We start from the raw sequence: 15,535 nt of genomic DNA, 5'->3' as shown, positions 1-15,535 counted from the left end.
ACTTCTGGGGGGGGGCAAGTGCCCACAGAGAATACTTTTTCCACAGTGAATGTCCCAATCCTTCAAGGTGCTTTGTACCATCAGCTCCTACTAGCACCTGACTCTCCCTCTACTGAAGTCAATAGAAAAGGCCCATAGACTTCATTGGAAGTGCTCTGAGCATCTTATAGGATTGGCACCATTGTTTTTAAATATTAAGTCACTAGTGGGATGAAAAGCAAAACTACCTGTTAAATTATAGCATGGCGTGTTACGCTGTTTTTACTGGTGTTCTTTTATCATAAGAAGGAATTATGTTGGTGACATTGGAAAGTGTAGCTCTGCAAACTAGGTTCAGTGTGGAGGCAGCTGCAGGGATCCGTTGCCCCACCAGTAACCTCAGTGGTGACCTGGAGGGGACCATTCTCTCTGAAGATTAAAGCTAACTTAATTTTTATGCAAATCTTTTCAAAGCAGAGATTGCCTGTTGTGTCAGATTATGTGCAGTAATTTTGTGATTCTAGCCATTGTGTATTAGAGACTGAACTGATACCACAGGACATGTTTCACTAAGAAATTCACTCTGACTAAATTCTGATGACTATGATAAAGATTTCGAATCATTCACTGATTCACATCATTAATAGTCTGGTCCTCTAGGGTCAAATTGTGCCTTTTGATTTGAGTGAGATTTCACAGACATAAGTAAATTTAGAATTTGGCAAATTTTATTCTCTGAGCCGTCCTGATTCTGCAGTTATAAGTATTTTTTTCTTAGAAAATGTTTATTTCTTCCCAAAAAAACTAGACTTTTTTTTTTTATTAATTTTTCTTTGAAGCGAAAAAAAAGCTTGAGCCCCATTTACACGGTGAGAAGATGTGTGAGTTTTGTGTCTGATTTTTTTTTATTTTTTTGCAAATGAGTTTAAAGTATTGAATGTTACCAGAAATTTCACCTTCATTTAAAAAAATAGGTTTTCTCAATAGATCAGACTGCATTATAGAAAAGGCAGCTCAGGTAGTGATGCCTAGTTAAGGTTGCTTGACGCTTTTTATTGTAAGACCATGTTTTCAGTTCCATATAAAGTTTCCAAACTTTAATCATTCAGGCTGAAATTTTCCATGACAGGTGCCTATATATATATATGTTTTTTTTTTTGATAAATTTCGGGGGGGAAACAGTTTAGCTGTTTCTCAGAACAAGGCGAAGGGAAAATATGTTTTTTTGTCCATGTTAAAAAATTCTTACAACCATTTCATTGAGAAGTTCTAGCCCTGGACCAGGAATTTGAAATTTCATAGGAAGGTTACACTGGTATCAGGGGTGCTTTTGGCCATCCCCATAAAAATCTGCCCAAATACGGACAAGTTATGAAACTCTGAGAATATCAGTTCACACATGTTCAGGAGAGACTTTGCTAGAGTTTGGCAGCTAAATTCTGTGAAGATTCCATCTGTACAGAGCATGCTTAAACTTGGGACTGCAGGGGCTTAGAAGAACTTTCTGGGAATGTCTACTGTGCAATAAAAGACCCGCGGCATGTCCACAGCTGGCTCAGGTCAGCTGACTCGGGTTCACGGGGCTCAAGCTGTGGGGCTAAAAATTGTGTAAATGTTGAGGTTCGGGCTGGAGCCCAGGCTCAGGGACTCTGCCCCACCTCACGGGGTTGCAGAGCCCAGGTTCCAGCCTGAGCCCCAACATCTACACCACAATTAAGCAGCCTCATAGCCTGAGCCCCACAAGACCAAGTCAGCTGACAGGGGACAGCTGCAGGTGTTTACTTGCAGTGTAGGCATATCCTTTATGCAATTGCACCTCCTGCTAATCAGGGGCCACTGTGCACATGTCACAGGAACTGAAAGCTGGAATATTGTCTCACCTGTGCTCTCAGTGCTCCTTCTAGTAGGTAGCAAGGAGGAGGAAAAGGAGGAAGCCACCCCACTTGATTTCAGAGAGGACAGGAGTCAGGGCTGGGTGAGTGACGAGCGGCAAGACTGGGATATGGAGCAAGGGGAAAGTGGGGAACTCTGCCTGGAGACATAAAGCAAAGAGGGATTGGAAACAGGACCCACAGCCAAAGAGCCACCCCTCTGTTGAGCTTCCTCTTCATCATCTAGTGGATGGCCTTCTTGGTCAGTGCCAGGAGGAAGTTGATGAGGTGGTCTTGCGATGGAGCTACAGATGGGGTATGCGAAAACAAGCAGGGGTAGGGAAAAGTGCAGCCAGAACCTCAGCAGGAGGTTATGGAGGAGTCAGAAGACGGGCTGCAGCCTGACACACACTATGCAGATGTGCAGCAGGTTTCCCTCTGACTGCAAAAGAAGCAAGTGTTAGGAGAGTCCATGCACCACATCCACCACGCTCCCATGCACACAGCTCCAAGGAGGAACTGCCAACTGATATCCCTGGCAGGCTGTGGGACTATGATGGAAAATAGGCTGTCCCACAAGGGTGAGAAAGTGGGTGGTATGGAGCACAAGCATGTAGAGATGTTCACAGTGTGCGATTTGGAGATGGACTGGCTAGAAGGCATCCATCCCACTCAGGTGATACATATGGGGCAGCTGGGGAGGCTCATGGGGCAGAGGCCCGATGATCCAGAGGGCCACAGGTGGGACAAGCTCAATAAAAGTGAGAGAAGCAGGGGGCAAGGCTGCTCTCACTTCCTAGAGCATATGATGGGGGATGTATAGCGTGAGCAATACTTGATCTGGCCAGTTACCACAGGGTCCACCCAGTTCTTCTGACCATAGTCCAGGAGGTCTCAGACTCTGGTGACACCATTCTCGAGCATACAAAGCGGAACTCCACCACATGCACATGAAGGTGTGGGTTGTGTAGCAGGGCTACAGTGAGGAAATATTTCCCCTCAGTGGCTGCTATGGACCTGGTCACTGAAACTAGCTTCCAGTTCCTGAGGAGGTCCTGGTAAAAGACTGGTAGCTCGGGATACTTTCGGGGAAGACTTCTTGGACGGAGATAAAAGCTATCTTCTATTCATAACGGAATCCTGGGCAGCTCTGGAAGGTGTGTACTTGTGATTACTGGGGGATGGTACTAAAGGCCACCCCCTCAACCAAGGAGGGAGGAGCCATTAAACCCAGGCCATAAGAGAATATTGAGGACAACAAATGAAAAAAATGGATGGGAGTGAATGTTAAAAGTTAAAGATCAGGGTTCCAGAGGGTGACACTTAACAGAGAACCCCGGACAGGACCTACTGCTCTTCAAAGGTGTCTTAGGAGTCAGTGAACATCGCCCAGAGGAACTCTTCCTGGAGGTGTGACCATGTGAGGGACCCCAGAAGTAGGCTCTACAGTCACGGAGCGTCCCACCTCCAACCCCCACCACCATCCAGCTTCCTCCTCCTGGTATAGTGGATGACCATTTTGGCCAGCACCAGGAAAAGGTTGACAAGGAGGTCCTGTAACTTTGTGGGGCCACAGATGGGCTGTGCATAGATCAAGAGGTATGGGGGAAAAGTGCATCCAGAACCACAGCAAGAGGTTCTAGAGGAGTTGGAAGAGGGGCTGCAGCCTGACGCACTCCACATAGATGTGTGCCAGGGTCTCACTCTCACCACAGAAAGGACAGGAGTCAGGGGAGTTTGTGTGATGTGCTAGAAACACAACTGTGCTTAGAGCTCCATGGAGATGCTACCAGCTGATATCCCTGGCAGGTTGTGGAACCAGAGTGGAGTACAGACTGGGCCACCAGGTGGCAGCTGGTCCCGCCAGTTGGTGTCAGGGCATGACACAGGGGTGAGGAAGTGGATGGTATGAAGCCCGAGCACGTACAGATGTTCTCTGGGTACGGTTTGGAGGTAGGCCGGCTGGATGGCATTCAGCCTGCTGAAGTAGCATGTCGGGGAGGCTTGAGGGGCAGGAGCCTGATGACAAATTCCAGAGGGCGGGGTGAGGGATGGGCAGGGAGCACTCTCCCACAGGACCCACTCGAAGAAAGCAAGAGAAGCAAGAAGAAAGGCTGCCCTTACCTCCTAGCGCACATGGCAGGGGGACATGCAGGGTGGGCAGCCCCATCTGCTGGTTCAGTGCCATGGGTCCATCTGATCACGGTCCAGGAGGTCTCTGAGTGTGGTGGTACAGCCAGAGCCAACTTCCAGCAGATGCAGGGGGACTCCACCACCTACACCCTAAGGTGTGGATTGTCTAGCACGTGTTCTGCTAGGAGGTCCTTCCCCTCAGCGGCCACTATGGACCTGGTCACTGAAACTAGCTTCCAGATCCTTGAGGAGATCTTGGTAAAAGACCATCAGCTCAGAGAAGTCTCAGGGGAGTCCTCTTGGATGGAGGTAAAAGAGCTATCTGATGGTCATATTGGAGCTCTAAGAGCGTCTGGAAGGTGTGTACTGAATGAAGAAAGGGACGGACTGCTGAAAGAAAAAGGATGATCTCATGATTAAGGCAGATGAATGCTGCCCTTGCGAATTGGTTTCTGTCCCTGCTTCTGTCACAGAGTTCCTGTAGAACTCTGGGCAATCACTTAAAGCAAACTTTTCATAGGTGGTCACTAGTTGTGTTTTTCTCATTTTCTGGGTGCCTGACTTTAAACGCCTGGGGTCTGATTTCCAGAAGTTCTGAGCACTCACTATTGCAGCTGAAGTCAATGGGAGATGTGCTGAAAACATACAAAGTGCTAGATCATGCTGTGTGCTCAGAAAGATCAGGTGAAAGGCACTTCAAACTGGTCACCCATATCTAAGGCACACTTTTAACTTTACTTTCTCACTGCCTCAGTTCCTCATCTGTAAAATGGGGATAATAGACCCCCTTATCTCACAGTGGTGTTCTGAAGATAATTGAAGTTTGTGAAGCACTCAAAGGCTATACTGATGAGCATCATAGAAAAGGCTATGAGGAAATGTGTAATTCTGCATTCAGAGCAGTGTATTATAGTGCAGTAAAATAAGGCCTAGGGCCACACATAGAACAATGATGATAAAATGAATATTAAATAGCTGCTTATTCAGTGAGCACTGTCCATCCTGCTTACTGAATGAGACGGGACCTGTGGAAAATAATAGTGTGTGATCATGTAATTAAAGACAGTATCATAATGCATACTAAAGAGGCTGAATTAAGGTTGCATAAGAAAACTTTGTTATGGGATTTTCTAGCCTTTGAGTGCTTGGCTTTGTAATCTTAACATGCTTTTAATATGGTGTTTGTACATTGTGTGTGTGCGCGCACGCACCCCCATATACATAAATTGAATTATTCTGCAATAGTGCGTGAATTATTCTGCAATAGTGCCACTGATTTCCACAGGTACAGGGCAGGGTGGGCCTGTGGCTGCCTGGCAAGAGTGGGAGAGACATTTTGGGGGGGGAGGGATAGCTCAAGGGTTTGAGCACTGGCCTGCTAAACCCAGGGTTGTGAGTTCAATCCTTGAGGGGGCCATTTAGGGATCTGGGGCAAAAATTGGGGATTGGTCCTGCTTTGAGCAGGGGGTTGGACTAGATGGCCTCCTGAGGTCCCTTCCAACCTTGATATTCTATGATTCTGTGATTCTATAAGGTAAAGTATATTCATGTATTTGCAAGATCAGCAGGTGACTTCTGGAAGGGCAGAGTTTCTCTCTTTCTCTAACCCATTTGTTGCGTGCCAATAGCCAGGCATCCAGTTCTATTTTAGTGGTGGTACACTGATTTACACTGGGCCATACACCATTACTTCATTAGCTTCCTGAAAAAATGCTTTGGATAGCACAGATTATTTTTTCTCTGATAGCTGCAGTTTTTTGCAGTTCATTAATACTAGCGGTAAGGAAGAACTTTCAGCCAGGCATCTTCAGTTTTATATTGACTGGAATGTTAGGTGTCCAAATTCCAATTGCATGGAGTAAAATCCAGTTTCTAATCAAACTCCTACTCAGTTCGTGCTTTGGAGTTGGATTGGGCCCTTTATTGCTGATTTTCAGGAAAAGAAGAGGAAAAAATGTGGTTACAAAATACTTCATGGCTAGTTTTCAGAACTGGCTAGTGATTTGAGGGACCACAATTTTTGGGAGCCCAAACTGAGACAGATAAAAGGGACCTGATTTTTCATATGGCTGGTGCTCGTTTTTTTCTGAAAATCAGTCTCCTTGAAGGTGCCGCAAGTTGGGCACCCACAATCTTTAGTCACTTTTGGAAAATCTTGGTCCACGTACTTTATTTTAATATTTGTAGTTTCCATCTCAGCACTATAAGTGGCATTTTTAAAAGTAAACAAATGAGTACTATGTGTGTACCTATGGCACACTTGATCTTAACAAAAAAGGGAGAATTGCCAAGTCCATTCAGTGGTCATAAACTAATATCATTTGCATTACTCCTGTTAAGTATTTGCTGTTCTGATTTGGTTTGATTGAAGTCCTTTTTAAAGAAAAGGATCATAGAATATCAGAGTTGGACGGGACCTCAAGAGATCATCTAGTCCTACCCCCTGCTCAAAGCAGGACCAATCCCCAGATCCATAAATGCCCCCCTTAAGGATTGAACTCACAATCCTGGGTTTAGCAGGCCAATGCTCAAACAACTGAGCTATCCCTCCTCCTAGTTCTCCATTATGCATGAAGTAAATACATCAGACCCTTTTCACTCACCAAACCTTTCCCTTCCCAAGGTAGAGCCAGAATTGTGCTATTTACTTCAGTAGCCATGTTGTTGTCCTGGCTGACCATTCCTTGTTTTGTGGACTCCATTGTCACTTTTTACTGGCTGCTAACTGACCTCTCCTGAAGCACTGGCTGTTTTCCCTTAACTTTCTGAACTCTCTTGGCTTTTCTCCTCTCTTCCCTGGATCTCTCCCCTCTTTAATACCTGTCCATCCTTATAGATTAGCATTACGCTCACATCACTGTTCTTCCTTGCTTTATTCAAAACTTGTTTTGCTGGCAGACTTGGAGACACCAAGAGAGAAAAGTTGTGACTGAATTTGCTTATCTATCTTTTAGCTCCTCCCCTTTCTCCCAATTTCTTACTACTCGTGTTTGACATTCAGTCCTCTTCACCTTCCTTTACTATGTGTCTTCTTGCTCCTTTCCCCTCTTTTTTCTTTATCTTCTACTCCTACCTGTCCTGTCCCTCTCAACTCCCCTACCTCTTCTCCATGACTCCTTCTATCCAGTGCCTCCTTTCTTTATTGTTTCGTGCCTTGATTCCCTTTCCTTTCCCCTTGTCTGCTCTGCCCCTTCTTTTCCCATTGTTTTTCCTACCTGTCCAGGTTCTATCATTTTCTGCCTGTTTTCCCTACTCTTATTCTATCACTCCATCTCATTTTCACCCTCTCATTCCCCTATCTCCATCCGCTAGCAGTGTGGGAGCACTGCTTTCACTGCTGGGCCTGTCCATTCAGTGCCTCTAATAGTCATGCATCAGGCAAAACAAGGAGTATTCCTGTGTTTGGAATCCTTTCTCCATTCTGCCTAGGAGCCAGTCAGAGGAAGAAGTGACCGCATCAATCAGAGGGACTGAGAAAGTGGACTCACAGTGTGGGAGCAAGGGACAAGAAGAGCATGTGCCATAGGTGAATGTTGGGGATTGACAGCAATATTATGCTCCTCAAAACTGGTGCAGCATTTCGGAGACCAGTGGGGTGGATTTCAGAGCCATGTGATCACAGGTGCTAATTTTATTGAAAGAAGCACAGAAGTTGACTGGATAGTCTCTATCATATCACATTCATCTAAGGGTTTTATAATTCTGGTTTTAATTATCATTTCAACCAGCTTGAAATCAGGCTCACTGGTCTGTAATTCCCAGGACCAACCCAATGCCTTTTCAAAGATAGGGACAATATTTGCTTCTTCCCAGTCTTCTGGCATAGTGGTGGATTTGAGTGAGAGATTGCACTATTTTGTTAGCAACTCCTGCCACTTTGTTCAAAGGAGTATAAGGGAGTTAGGTGCATGACCTCTTCAGGCTCCTTTAAAAATCCCACCCTTCATTCTTAAACTCCTTCAGAAGTCTTGAATATGTTTCATCTGGGCCCAGTCACTTGCTGTGCTTCAATTTGTCAATTTGTTCTAGGTCCATCTCTCGACTCTGCAGTCTGTGTAAGTACCTCATGTTTAATATCTGCAAAGAGTTGATCCAGTGTACATATCTCCCCCAAATTCTCTGTGGTGAACACTGAATCAGAGATATCATTTAGATTCTCCACATTGTCCTTCGCTCTCTGGCAGTCCAACAGACTCACCAGTTCTCTCACAGGAGTCTTATTATTGATGGACTTACACAATTTCTTGTTGTTTATTTTTCTGCCTGGCTATTTGCTCTTCAAATTCTTCCTCAATTTCCGTTATAAAGATGACCTGCTGTAGTTTATATTCTTTTCTATTAACTTTACTGATCTGAATTTCCTTTTTCTAAAGGGTACCTGTTTGGTTTTAGTGACATCTTTGGCCTTGCTATTTAGCTATGTTTTTGCCTCTTGTTTCTTTTTTAGGAATATGCATTCATTCTGTGACTCTGTTATAGGATACTTGCATTGCTTCCATGCTGAGTCTAAGGATTTTAATTTCCTCATTTTAACCAGTAGGCCCTTTTTGACTGGCTTACACATTTTAATTTAACTCTTCTTTTCTCAAGTTTAATGTAATAGTGCTAGGTTTTGGCATAACTCCTCCACCCAGAGATTACTGAATTTAGTTATGTTGTAGTTATCGTTAGCAGCTGGTACTTGGGTGAAATGTCTTTAGTAATTTGTTAGTCTCTAAGGTGCCACAAGTCCTCCTTTTCTTTTTGCGGATACAGACTAACATGGCTGCTACTCTGAAACCTGTCTTGAAAGGGAGACTTGAAGTAGGTAGGTGGGGAGACTGGGATGATGAACTGGTGGGAAGAGACAAAACTGGCACAGGGACAAACTGGAGGGGACGCAGGCAAGAGAGGTTAGTCTTGAGAGGAAGAGGAGCAGAAAGTCTGTACCCAGTGGAGAAGAGTCCCCTACAGAACCTGGAATAGAACTCACGATTCTTAAGTCAGTATTTCTCTGGTATCAGCAAATATCTTTGAAACCTACTGGCAAAGTATGACACATCCCTCTCTATTGCTGGTTCACATACCAGATGGCAACCTACTACTGCTATCGGTTATTCTATTAGCTCAAGTGCAAAGGTCTGTGCTGTGGAACTAACTGTTACAGCCCAGCTAATGATGCACCTGGGTAACAGTATGATTACACCAGATGGAATTTAAAAAAAAAAGGAAATCTAATTTAAAAAAGACAGTCACAAAAATACATTAAAAGAACATTAAGGTTGCAAAGTCAAGTACTCAAAAGATAGGAAATGCCAGAATTAAGATTTCCTGTGAAGCCTTAATTTTTAATCCCTTTGTGCATATGCATTATCATACAATCTTTAATTACATTATTACATACTGTTTTTCCCTCAGGACCCATGCTTCATTCAGTGCCCAAGATGGACCTGCTCTGGGTATGAATCCAGGTTGTGTAGTACAGGATGCTCTTGCCTGAAGGACCCTACCTCATTTGTGATAGAAGTCAGGTGGTGTGTAGTGAATGAGGTGGGAGATTGCAAGTGTCATGGTCAAGGCCGTGGAATACCACCAGGAGAAGTGAATTCTATCCCTGCCTTTGCCATAGAGTTCTTGCATGATGCTGGGCAAGTCACTTAAATAAAACTTTCTGCAGGTGGTCACTAATTCTGTGTTCTTCATTTTCTGGGGACCCAATTTGAGACTGGAGTCTGATTTGCAGAATTGCTGAGCACTCGCAGGTACCATTGAGCCATGCTTCGAGTATATAAAGTACTAGATAATGCTAAGTGCTCTAAAACGTCAGGCAGTAGGCATATCAACCTGGGCACCCAAAATTAGTGTACACTTTTGACTTGACTTGCTCTGTGCCTCAACTTCCTGTCTGTAAAATGGGAAGAATATCACCTCGCCTCAGAAGTATGTTGTGAAAATAAATTCATTAATGTTTGTGAAACACTCACATACTATAGTGCTATAGAAAAGCCCATGAGGAAATGAATAATTCTGTAGTCAGAGCACAGTTTATATGTAGTATGTAGTAAATAAGGCCCGGGGCCATACATTAAACAATGAGGGTCAAATGAAATGTTGAATAGCTTCTCATTCAGTGAGCACTGTCCATCTTGTACACTGAATGAGGCAGGGGTCCTTTGGAAAACATAGTGTGTGATCATGCAATTAAAGACTATATCATCATGCGTATACACAAAGGGCTGAATTAAGGTTAAGATCAACCTCAGTTCTGACATTTCCAACTTCTGGCTTTGCAGCCTTAACATTCGTTTTGTGTATATGTGTGTTAGTTATATAGACTACCTAGTGGAATGTAGTCAGTATCATGGATTTCAGGAAAAAATTATGCTTGTCTGCATTGATCTGGGGAAGTGCTCCCCATAAAGGATGGCAACCTATTACTGGTTTCAGTTACTCTGTTAGCTCAAGTGGCAAAGTTTTGTGCTGTGGAATTAAATGCAGATCCAGTTGCAGGATTGCACCCTTAGTGTAGATTTGGCCAAGGGTGGTCCAGTGGCTAGGGCAGGGGTGGGCAAACTTTTTGGGCCGAGGGCCACATCTGGGTGGGGAAATTGTATGCAGGGCCAGAGCAGGGGGTTGGGGTGCAGGATGTGGGAGGGGCTGCGGTGTGCAGGAACAGGCTTAGGGCAAGGGATTGGGGCAGAGGAGGGGTACGGGGTGAATGAGGGGGCTCATGGAAGGGGGTTGGGGAGCAGGAGGGGTGTGGGGTGCAACGGGGGTCAGGGCAGAGGAGGGGGGTTGGGTGCAGGGTGCCGCAGGGGGCTCAGGGAAGGCGGTTGGGGTGCACAGGGGTGCAGGGTGCAGCGGGGGCTCAGGGCAGGGAGTTGGGGTGCAAGGTGCAGGCAGGGGGCTTAGGGCAGGGAGTTGGGGGGTGGGGTGCAGGAAGGGTTCGGGCTCCGGCCCGATGCCGCTTACCTAAAGTGACTCTGGAGTGGCAGCAGTGCGCACTGAGCCTGCATGCCTGCCCTGGCCCCACACCACGCTGCTCCAGGAAGCAGCCGGAACCACGTTCCTGCGCCGCCCCTGTGGGAGGGCGGGGGCATAGGGCTCCGTGTGCTGCCCTTGCCACACCTCCAGGTACCTCCCCCGAAGCTCCCATTGGCCGCGGTTCCCCGTTCCTGGCCAATGGGAGCTGCGGGGGGCGGTTCCTGGAGGCAAGGGCAACGCACAGGGCCCCCCCACACACACACACCTTTCCGGGCCGCAGGGACGTGGTGCCGGCCGCTTCTGAGAGCGGTGCGGGGTCTGCGGCACCACAGGGGCAATCCCGCGGCTGGCTGGATCCGGCCCACGGGCAGTAGTTTGCTCACCCCTGGGCTAGGGTCTAGCTTAAGACTTAGGAGACCTAGGTTCTGCTTCACCACAGACTTCCTGTGTGACATTAGGTAATTCAATTAGTCTCTCTGTGCTGCCCTTGCTACACCTCCAGGTACCTCCCCCGAAGCTCCCATTGGCCGCGGTTACCCGTTCCCGGCCAATGGGAGCTGCGGGGGGCGGTGCCCGGAGGCAAGGGATGTCGTATATAAACACCTAAGATAGAAAGACAGATAAATAGACTCTAAAGGATTGGTTTCAGAGATGGATCCCTGTAGTACTGACGTTTAAACAGTTGTTGAAAGCATAATTACTATATACTATCTAAAGAGATACTTAATATTTTAGTTGTTAATATTACCATTTGTTATTTACCCAAGCTGAGTGAGAAATATAAGATGTTAATTATATATTTTTAAAGACAGAGATTTGGGGAAGAATATTCAGATTTTTCTTTACCGGAACATACATAAATAACGTGGCTCACAAAATAGCTGTTACTCACTAAATACAATATTTGCATGTTTGGAGGTAGGAGGAGAGAGATGCTAAGAGATCAATTCTTTCTGCTCAGAATACTTCTTTTTATTACTCTGTTGCTCAGAGAACTTGTTGCAGCTGTATCTAATTGCTATTTAATAAGCTCTTTCTACTTTAGGTATCAGTCTGTTTTTCCCATTACTTTTCATTTTCATAAATATTTTTCAGTGCCAACATGATAACTTTTTTTTAGCATACACAGTGAAAATGAAAATCATTTCAGAAAAACATCATAAACTAACAAAATCTGGTTAGGTATTTGTAACTTCATAGGGAAATCAATTTGTATATGTTTATTTAAATTTTGACAGCATACATTTGCACAGATACTGGATATTCCATCAGCAATTAAATAAACATAAGGTTTTTTTAAATATTCAAAGCCTTTTTTTAAACAGTTTCATTTATTGTTTGAATCCTACAATAATCTCCCCTCCCAAATAAGCCACTTTCCATGCTGCTGCAATAGATGACCAAAAGTACACCACAGACAGCATGGACAAGGCTTGATACAGGATGAAATTTACAGTAGACAGTGCAAAATAATACATTCATTTCACTGAAAGCCTCTTTAAATAGAACTTGCCATTATAAGTGTTCTTTCCTCAAAACATTATTTTTAACAAATTCTTGAAAATTACTTCCATTGATGTTTTTGATGTAAACTAAAAACTAAAATCCCTAGTTATACAACATTAAGAAAGGCATTTAGGTCATCAATGGAATTTTCTGTGGCCTTCCTAGATAGCTATTAAATGCCTGTGATTAAGATCCAAAGAAATGCTACCAAGTCATTCCTATGATTTCTTTATGAGAAAACCAAGGTAGGAAAGCTATTGTTTTGCCAATTAAACCTATGACAGATACTTTTTTATTGAAGGGTGGAACTTTACAGAAAGCAACCTTGGTCTTTTAATGTTAATTGGAAAATATTGATTGAAAAAAAGACTAGCCTGTCATGCTGATAATTGTGACCAGACTTAGATATGATCACTAGATCTTCTTGAGATTACAAAAGAAGCAGTTACTATCTAATTGGTAAAAAGATTGAACATTATTTTGGTAATCCCTGAGTGTTGGTAACTTATTCCCTGTTATTCATTTATATGTCTTTTATGTATGCCACTATAAAACTGCTGAATATGGTTTAAGCTGATAAGACTATGCCGTATGATAGTTAAATGTCATGAGTATGGCAAGTTTCATAGCTATTTTAACCATACACTCTTCCTTAAATGAAGACCAACTGACTGAACACGTCAATAAACAACCAACCTGATATTTACTTCTTCGTAATGAAACACTAAGTTCTGTATAGTCCCATCCAGTTTCATTGATGGCGAAAACAAACAAATTGTTTTATTTCACGTTCCTAAATACATTAAAGATAAAAGTGGTCAGTGACTATCCTGAAGAAGGTTCTAAATCTTTTGACAATATATTTGATCATTTAGCTATTTTTCTTATTGTGAAGTTATAGTATTTCACTATACAAGGGCTGACCACATATGACTCCCATATATGATTATAGAAGGGAGCGGAAAGCAAACTGTTCCCCTTGCTGTGTAATTTAGTCTCATTCACAGGTAGAATTAATATGTACTGTCAGTTTCACATCAGCAAGACATTTGATCTGTATAATGTATCTCTTGATCATGCAAGACAAATGTTTATATGGTTCCAGTTTTAGATACCAATGGACCAGATTCTCAGCTGGTGTAAATCAGCATATCTCTATTAATTTCAGTGGAGCGATGCTGATTTACACCAGTTGAGAATCTGGCCCAAATGCCTGCATGCAATTGTTTATTTTTGTCAACTGTTGCGTATACAGTTTATTGATTGTGACTAAATATAAGTTGCATCGACCACCAAACTGCACAAAAAATACATTATCAACAATCAGCCTGTCCTTAGGTCACATGAAAAACATTGGGTTAGTTAAACAACCTAAATGCTTTCTGATTGCCTGGCCATAAATATTAGCAATAAAAATATATCTCTATTTCAGAGAGATACTTTTGTGAAATAAGCTAGGCCTAGATTTCTTAGCTTCTGGAATTCACTTTTTATACTGCTGTTAATGACTGTGGATGTTTTCTGTATGGATGTTCAGTGCCATGCTGTTGTGAATCCCAGGATGATATCACCATTACTAAGAGCTGTATTTTGCATTGCCTATTCTGTTATTGCTCAGCATGCACAAGGGTAAAGTTAAAATCTTTATTCATTTCATTTTAAAATGTTTCTTTTGTTCTCCTTATCATGTTCTGGCTTTCCCAAGGATATATGCCTTGAACAAAAAGTCACATGTGCATTACTAATTGTGTGCCATTGTATTTACAGTTCCTAGTGGTGGCACTGTGAAGCTACTAATTCTTTTGCTTCACTTGATGTAAAATAATCTGAGTGTCTTTGATAGCAGTGAAACAGTATTAATTGTTTTGTACATTTCTTGGTCACTCTTCTTAGGTGGTCTTCATAATCTATTAGAACTTTCAGCCAGATTTTTGTAATGTCATGCCTCCAGCAGTGATTAAATTGGTAATTAATGAACAGTCTTTGGCAACGTAAACCACATCCCGTTAATTTTCTCTTTTGAGTTTTTAGAAGTTGTCGTGTCTGTCAGAAAGCATTGCGCCACCTTGCTACGGCCCCTTGGCATGAAACCACAACGGCTTGATTTTTGCAGCCATTAGTAGATCAGAGCTGTAATTTCACAGTATTTTGGTCAGGGTAATTATAGTACCAAGTACTGAGTAGAGTTGGGAATTCACACAAGAAGTCCAGAAATACCAGGTGAGCTTCCTTGTGTTCACTGGGACGTTATGATTAGTTTAATTGGGCTTTGTTTGATTTTAGCCGCACAGACTCTTTGTGCCACGGCAGTGCAGTGACTTTCCACTTTAGTGTTTCTGACCTGCACTGACAGGAACTAGTGCAAAAATGAGCCCTTTGAAGTGGGGCTCTTCGAAAAAGGCAACTAAAAAAGGAAAAGCTAGTGTAAATAGTTAACTTTAACAATCCTCTAAAAATCTACCTAATACTTTGTGTTTTACTGTTAGTGTGAGTCATGTTCTTCTGTTTAATCCTGGATGAATAATGATATTTCCCTTAAATACCATATAGGTGTTTAGGAAATATCTGCATTTTAAAATCAAATCTTTCTGAATAACTGGCTTTTGGATAGTACATATTGTTTCCTCTTTTCCACCTGCCATCACTGACATAAAGTCTCGTACCAAAGATACTGAAAATCAGCTCTTCAAACAAACCTCAGTAAATGCATTAATAAGAGTGCACCTTCACTGAGTGTTTTCACGCTGTCATAAAGTAATAGGTAAAGGCATTCATACTTCACTAATAACTATAGGTGTAGGAGCCTTCAGCAGTACAATGTGCACATTAAAGTTTAAGTAGTCACTTGCCTGTTGGCTTCTGAATGAAAGGACTGTCACTGGTCACTTCTCCTGGAAGCCTTAATGAAACCAAATAGTTTGCTACGAGTTTGGGCCTAACCATCGGGGTGTTTCATGCAGTCTTGTCAGTTGATGTTCATGAATTGACTTGAACAGAGATCAAAGTGTTTCTCAAAATGGAGAATCTGTGAGAGAGACAGCTCCTTCAATTGCACCACAAGAGCTAATCAAGCCATCAGTTCT

At 43.2% G+C, this 15,535-nt stretch overlaps 1 protein-coding gene across 16 annotated transcripts in view; it reads left to right on the top strand.

The window, feature by feature from the left end:
* Window positions 1-15,535, top strand: part of EHBP1 (EH domain binding protein 1) — a 321,978-nt gene that overhangs the window by 233,540 nt on the left and 72,903 nt on the right. The gene's annotated exons all lie outside the window — the stretch shown is intronic.

The sequence above is a fragment of the Caretta caretta genome, chromosome 3 (genome assembly GCF_965140235.1).
Source record: "Caretta caretta isolate rCarCar2 chromosome 3, rCarCar1.hap1, whole genome shotgun sequence".
Classification (NCBI taxonomy): domain Eukaryota; kingdom Metazoa; phylum Chordata; order Testudines; family Cheloniidae; genus Caretta; species Caretta caretta.
This window is presented reverse-complemented; position numbering and strand designations above follow the sequence as displayed.